This window comes from Solanum lycopersicum, chromosome 9, assembly GCF_036512215.1.
Source record: "Solanum lycopersicum chromosome 9, SLM_r2.1".
Taxonomy (NCBI): domain Eukaryota; kingdom Viridiplantae; phylum Streptophyta; class Magnoliopsida; order Solanales; family Solanaceae; genus Solanum; species Solanum lycopersicum.
In genome coordinates this window covers 24456931-24464648 of record NC_090808.1, presented here as the reverse complement: position 1 = coordinate 24464648, position 7718 = coordinate 24456931, and the positions used below count along the sequence as shown (strand labels likewise).

The 7718-nt window shown below is 32.2% G+C and overlaps 1 long non-coding RNA gene across 2 annotated transcripts; it reads right to left on the bottom strand.

Annotated features, from left to right (window-relative positions):
* Positions 1 to 2668: 2668 nt before the first annotated feature.
* LOC101253416 (uncharacterized) lies at positions 2669 to 6108 on the bottom strand. Of its 2 annotated transcripts, none has more exons than XR_003248251.2 (3): positions 5801 to 6108; positions 4413 to 4492; positions 2669 to 2917 (listed from the first exon to the last, which is right to left on the bottom strand). It is a non-coding gene; the product is annotated as an uncharacterized lncRNA (long non-coding RNA). The 2 variants fall into 2 exon arrangements; XR_011211604.1 differs by having other exon boundaries at positions 4395 to 4492; positions 5801 to 5963.
* Between the last annotated feature and the right edge of the window lie 1610 nt (positions 6109 to 7718).

Genomic DNA, 7718 nt, shown 5'->3' with positions numbered 1-7718 from the left:
TCGATCAAGAGGCAGAGGGAATATCAAAGCTTGGGAAATTGCTTGTTGATTTCAATTCTTCGGTGAAGGTAGGTTATGGTTTTCATGCTTCATAAGTAAACTCTTAATAGTGAATGATATGTATTGGTAGTATTGTAAACCCTACTATATGCTTAATGGTATGTTTGCATGAATATGATTATGTGATTGTGATAAGATAAGCATGATGAAAATATTGAATCCCAAATCTTGAAAAGAAACTTTAATATGCATTATTAATGAGGATGCCTTGGTATAGAAGAAGGCTTGATGAATTAAAGTAATGGGATTGATGATGCCTTGGTATAAAGAAGGCTTGATGATTTACAGAATGATATTAGTGGATCGGAGTGTCACGTTCCGACACATAGTATTAGTGGATCGGAGTGTCACGTTCCGACACATAGTATTAGTGGATCGGAGTGTCACGTTCCGACACATAGAATTAGGGGATCGAAGTGTCACATACCGACACATGTAGGGGATCGGAGTGTCACGTTCCGACACATGTAGGGGATCGGAGTGTCACGTTCCGACACATGTAGGGGATCGGAGTGTCACGTACCGACACAAGAGGAGGAAAGATAATGAATCTTGAAAGATGATAATATACTCAACTTAATATACTTAATTCCCAAATGAGTATGGTGTTGAGGCTTGAGCCCTCATGGATGAACTTGATGGTACTTATTGATGATTATAATACTTGTTGTTGCTACATGTTGAGTTTTATAGTTGATTTACGATAATATTGATATATATATTGTTCCCTATTTAGAGTTGGCCGATGATATCTACTCAGTACCCGTGTTTTGTACTGACCCCTACTTTTATGTTTTTCTTCTTGTTATTTGTGGAGTGCAGCAAACGTGCCGTCATCTTCGACTCAACAGTAACTCAAGCCAGTCTTCGTCACACCGGATCTTCAGGGTGAGCTAACGCTTCTAGCTTGGACTGGATCTTCTCCTTCGTGTCTTGATGCCTTGAACTTCCGGCATGGACTAGCTTCTTATGTATTTTTAGCTTCTTAGAAACTCTTAGAATTAGTAGTTTAAAGTAGATGTTCTTGTGATGATGACTTCCAGGTTTTGGGAATAATAGATGTTGAATATTGATAGTTATTGAATTGGTTTTTATTAATGAGTTTAAGTCTTCCGCGTTACTTTCTGTTGTTATTACATTGAAATGTTAAGGTTTAGATTGGTTGGTTCGCTCACATAGGAGGGTAAGTGTGGGCGCCAGTCGCGATCCGATTTGGGTCGTGACACATTCATTCTTAAATATGAAAATTAATGTATATGTAAAAATTATAAGTAGGAGAAAAGAAAAAAAAGGTATACATGAGCAAGATAATTAGGCGTTTCATTTTGTTTGTCTCTATAGTGAAACTGAACATTTGAGCATACCAAATACAAATATGAATTTAGATCAACTTGCTAATAAAACAAGAATTCAACTATATGAAGAGAGACAAAAAAGTCTTATTATAATTCTTACTACAAATAAGTATAAAACCAACACATGAAGCTCCGATGCTTCAGTAATTGAATTCTTATCTATTCTCGTAACTGCATAAGGGAATCTCACAACTTTCACCTCAAATTGTGACATTATTTCACATGTTTAGAGTTCCTACATACAAGAATTGTAGGAGTGGTAAATAAAAGTTCTTCTTGAAAAAGTTAAATTTATAGAACAAAATTATGGAAACATTAAAAGTCACATGAATTATTGTTAAAATAAATATAAAAAAGATAGAGATGAAATTTAATTTTAAAGATGCATGAATCTACTTTAATTTCTTAATAATTATTCATTTTTATTTTTATTTACATTTATGTTAGAAATTTGAAAGGTCAAGATTATGAAATGAGAATAAGAAGATTATATGTATATAAATTATATAAGTTTAATTTATTAGAGGGGCAAAATGGTAATTCAACTTTTAAGTTTTGAGCTTCATGCTTATAATAATATATGATTAAAATGAGTGGGGGATTGTTAGGTTATTATCATTTTAATATTAATATTTAACATGTTAAATTGCTTTATTTTGGAGTTATAAGAGAACATTGGAATGGATGACTTCTACATCATCCATTAGCATTGGTTATCCATCAATGTATTTCATTCTAAATTCCTCCATTACTCATTGTAACCTATGTAACTCTCATTGTAACCTTTGTAACATATTTAACTCCCATTGTAACTCCTAAGGCCATTATCTTCACTATTTACTACCTCCATTATCTTCCTATTCATTGCTAGGAAGACTTCTTGTAGTATAAATAGTGGTAGTCTTCATTTAGTTTTAGAGACACACAAAACATAAGAGAAAACAAAATGTGAAAGAGTTAGTCTAAAAGAGAGTTTTTATTAGTTGAAGGGAGGTGTTCTCTTTTGTGGAGCTTTGAACTCAACTCTTGTCCAAAGTTGTTGAGTTATACTTTGTGAAGGCTGTTGTATCCTGGAGGGGACAAGTTAAAGAGGACTATTGCTGGACCGGTGAAAACATTTGCTGCAGTGGGCTTGAATCTCCTTAAAGAGAGGGAGATATCCGCGCCTCATCCTGAAGAGATATATATAGCGTATTTGGTTTCAACATGCACAATTCGATATAACAAGTAGGCACGTATTGAACTAAAAAAAATTGTGACGAAGAGTTTTCATACAAATGGACATTATTTGGCTATTTCTTTACAAATATCTGCAAAATACAGACTATGCGTCAACAAATTCACAAGAACAATAATTCCATCTATGTACCTTGCTTCTTGTTATAGCTAGCTCGAACAAGATCAAATTATGCTACGAAGATGCTTGTCTTACATATAAGATAACTTGTTCAATTCTAAACTCCATAGGTTACTTTCTTCCTTCGCCTGAAAGTTCAATGCTACTGCAACATACAAATGGAATTAAAATCACGTGATTATCATATTTTAGGTGACTGATCTTCCAAATAAAATAAATGATCCAAGGAGAAATGTAAATGGTTGATCTACAGGAGTCATTTGTTCCCTCTAAAATCCCTTATAAACTAATGGATGTAAACAAATAACTTGCAGAGGGAAAGAGATGACATGAGGATAGCAGGGGAATAATGCTCAAGTACCTCCTCAACCTATGACCAAAATCTCAGAGACACACTTATACTATACTAAGGTCCTATTGCCCCTGAACTTATTTTATTAATAATGTTTTATCCCTTTTAAACCTACGTGGCACTATCTTGTGGGCCCAACGATGGTTGACTTTTTTTTTCAAACTAGTGCCACGTAGGCCGAAAAGGGGTAGAAAATTACTTATAAAATTAGTTCAGAGGGTTATAAGACCTTAGTATAGTGTAAGTGTGTCTCTGTGATTTTGGACATAGATTGAGAGGATACTCGGATAACAGGAGATCCTTCCAAGTAACACCCTCAACTAACTAATTCTTCCCAAAAAAAAAAAAACTTTACCAAAGCAATTCTCCACAATCACAACTTATTTAATAGGCACAAAGAAATTTTGCCCAAGTAGGAAGAAAATGACATGCATTTTGCTAATCCAACACAAGGATAAAAAAGAAACAACAATAAATAATATGATGAAATTACTCTAAGAACAACATATTACAAAGCAAAATGTTTTATCAAATAAAAAAGCAAATATTGAACAAAATAATGCATATATGATTAAAATGAAAAATTTCTGCTAAACAATAGCTTACCAGTAGTATTATAAGGGAGTACGGACTAATTGAAAGCATCAAAGTTGAGTTAAAGAAGAGCGAAAATTCATAGATTTTGCCTTCACGAGTGAGTAACGTTCATGATAAGTTTTCTATTTTCCATTATTTGTATGTAAAGAAACAAGATTAACGACAAGACGACTAAGTTTACATATTAGTCAATAACTTCCAGTTACGTAGAAACAATTTATGGACAATGTATGATATAACTTTAAATAAATAAGGCAGTTGCATATAACAAACACATTTGCTTACTCAAGTGATCTTGGTTGTGTCCTCGATTTACAGTTCCAACCCTACTCTTTTATCCTTTATCCTTTAGTCTTAGCACCCCTTCATGAATGCGAAGAGGAAGTAGGAAGACCGGGACCCAACCTTACCTCTGGTCGAGCAACTTGTCGCAAGTAAGCAAGTAAACTTGTATAAAGTTGAAACAAGTAGACAGACGTGTCTTATGTGACATGTCACATTCTTTGTGGTGTCTTACATATATATTATATCATATAAATTACAATTAGTTTCTCGCTAAAAATTTATATATTTTTCCTTAATTTCAACTTCACACGTATATTATAGTAAATTAGTAACTATTGTTTGCGGAATAGTGTATTCAACCTCTTTGCATAAATAAATAAGAACTGACCAGATGTTAGAGCCTCACCATCCAGTGCGGCGGACGCATATGCGTAGTCTTCTACTCTTCTTCCCATGTTGTCTCTACTGTGGAGCAACGACCATTCTCTGCCAATTAATGAGACTGAAATTTGAGTATAAATATCTGGACATTTCATCTGATTTAGTAGCTTCTTAACTTGTTCCCAAAGCCCAAAAGTATAAAAAAAAATCTTGAATAATTGTAATGTATAAAACAATATCATGAGGAATGCCTTCATCAATCATTTCAGTGAAAAATTTGTGGGTCTCTTCTACCATTTTATCTTTACATGAAATGTCAATTATGGTGTTATAAGACAGAATGTTAGGTTCACGATTTTCTCTTTTCGTGCTTCCCAGTAAATTGACTGTTGTTTGGGTATTTCCCGACTTGCATAGCCCGTTAATAAAAGGCAGAAAGTCTTAAATTTCATTAATTTTTAATTTATCGATAAACAAAAGATATGTTGATACCACCATTTATTCCTACTACCCCTCCTAATCACCATCGAGAATGAATATGTTGCTCCGAATAACATGAGTCCTCCAAGGTACTAAAATATAGACATTAGTTAATTTTCATTACAATCTCAAACATCTTTAATAACATTTTCTTTATATATTTAAAAGTACATTTTTCCATTGCACAAAACACCAAAACTTTGTTCATCACAAATTATAAAGAGCAGAATACTTGAAAATTTTATAAAAATACATAGTTAGATGCCATGTTTATAAATCGACATCTAAGTGTGCCTCATCACAATTAAAATGTTTATGAACTTTCAACAGCTGATTTTTTTTTTCAAAATAAATTCACAAACAAGGGAGAATAAAAACTCACTTTTAGCATTTAATTGAAAGAACAATTGAGTTAGTTTTGTAAGCATTGAGTGTAGGACAGTAGAGACTTAGTTTCAAATTTGGGATAAATAATTTGAATGAAAAGTGGACTGGTCATAATTTTTTTTTTACATATAAGCAGACATGTGAATCCAAGAATAACAAACAATCAACATAAACAACGCAAAAAAATTGATAATTACTCCGAAGTTGACCACAATAACACAGACTAAACCTACCCGAAAACAATAAGAATAATAGGAACCTTAATAGTAATAAAATTGATTGAGAAATACAATTTTCAAATTTGGTTCGGATGGTGATAAGCGAGGCAGTGAGTCGGATGACTATAACTCTAGAGAGATAACAGGGTAAATTTCATCTCAGTGTTTGCCCTAATTCAAATTCTATTAAGATTTTAACTAACATAACGATCAAACTTTTAAACCCAAAAATTAGAGCAGGAAAGATTTATAAATATGAACTCTCATCTTTATGCACAAACAAAATTCGAAAAAAAAAAATTGAAGACGAAGAGAAGAAAAGAAATACCTTAATATTGTTTTCATGGTTGATTCTGCTAAAGACCTTCTAATCTTCTTCAACATAAATGAAAGCATACAATAGAGATAAAGGTCAGGCATGGAAGCCACGTGTAAAGAAGGGTGACTACACAGACACGCGAAAACAAAATAGATCCCTAGAGATGAAACACACATGTTGAAATCAAGCTTTTTCTAATATAGTAGTAGTAGTGAAGTAAAATGTATGTATAAAGCATGTCGATACATACTAATGGTTGGCTCGTGTACCACGCCTAGTACATTGATTATTTATGTGTTAAGTTTCATGAGTGAATTGAATTTACGTTTCATAATGTGACTGTTTTATGTTGGTCTTTGAGTAGTCGTATTGGTGTAATTAAAGGTTGGGATGCCTTTTGTGTGGGCCGATTACTGCATTTGAGATGCGATATTTCAGGAATCCCTGGGGTGGTCTGAGTCACCCAAACTAGTATTAAACCATTTGTAGGTTAAGTTAAAGGAGAAATAAGTAGTTTTGTTGGTCAATTATTGTTAGTTGGCGGATATGAGATTAGGAATGGAGTTAACAGAGGAATTTTGTTGTTGGTAGAATGAGTGGTGGAGAAGCTTCTATGGAATTTTTTTATCAAACTAAGCCATTATTTAAAGTAATTTATCAAAATAATATGTTTTTTTAAAAAAAAAATTACAAAACTAGTATAAACGTATTCCACAGTAACGTTTTAGGATATATTTTATTTTTAAAAAATCTGACGGCTTTAGGTTGAGAAACGTTACTCACAATAATGTTTTACACTAAAAACGTCACTCACAAATACGTTTTCTAATACATGACTTTGTTTTATTCCTAAAACGTTGCTCACAATACTATCTTGTCCTTTTTGTAATTATGTTGTGATTCCTTCAAATCGAAGTCATTGCATTTTATATGAATATATATTTTGGCTATATGAAAGGAATTCATTGCGATTATTGATTCTTATGTCTTAAAATTACTTTGGGATTAAGTGGCCATACTTATTCTTCCGTTAGCATGTAGTCATGTGTTTAGCTATGTGCTGCATATTGCATGACTTAATAGTTATTACTGTGTCATGACTGATCTTGATTAAGTCAAAAGAGGTAGAACTGATGCTAGCTAGCTGTGTCCTTTTCTTATTCAAAGGAAAATGAAGAAGCAGTTTTCAGAGAGTTTGCACTAACAAAGCAACTAAAATTGAAATTGGAAATGTTCTAAAAGAGGTAAATGAAAAAGCAGTTCAAGCAAGCACTTTAGATAAATGCTATCAAACAAACGTCACCGAAGTGAAGCAAGCAAATGGTAGCACAATTAAACTCAATTAAAATTCTTCGTAGAAACTTGCAATTTTAGGAGTAAATAGGCGGTCCACTAAAAACAAAAGAAAGGAAAGAAATTAAATGCTTTATAAAAACATTAAGAAAAAACAACAGGTTAGTCTTCTGATGAACTTAAGGTAGAATAGCAATGGTAGCACATTTAAGGTTTATAATAAAAACGGTATTCACGGTCTCATAATTGAAAATTACGTTTTTACAGTAAAACATTACTATATAGTTATATTTGTGCGATTGGATTATTAAAAAACGTTATTGTGAGTAACGTTTTAAGAGTAAAACTTGACTGTCATATATTAGAAAACTTATTTATGAGTAACGTTTTTAGTGTAAAACGTTACTTTGAGTAACATTTCTAAACCTAACGCCGTCAGATTTTTAAAAAATAAAATATATCCTAAAACGTTACTGTGAAATACGTTTATACTAATTTTATAAAATTTTAGAAAAAACATAATTTTTTAATATATTACTTTAAATAATGGCTTAATTTAGTAAAAAAAATTCAGATTTTATGTGATAGAAGAATTAGGTTATGATATGATAAGAGGATGAAATGTCCGAGATTG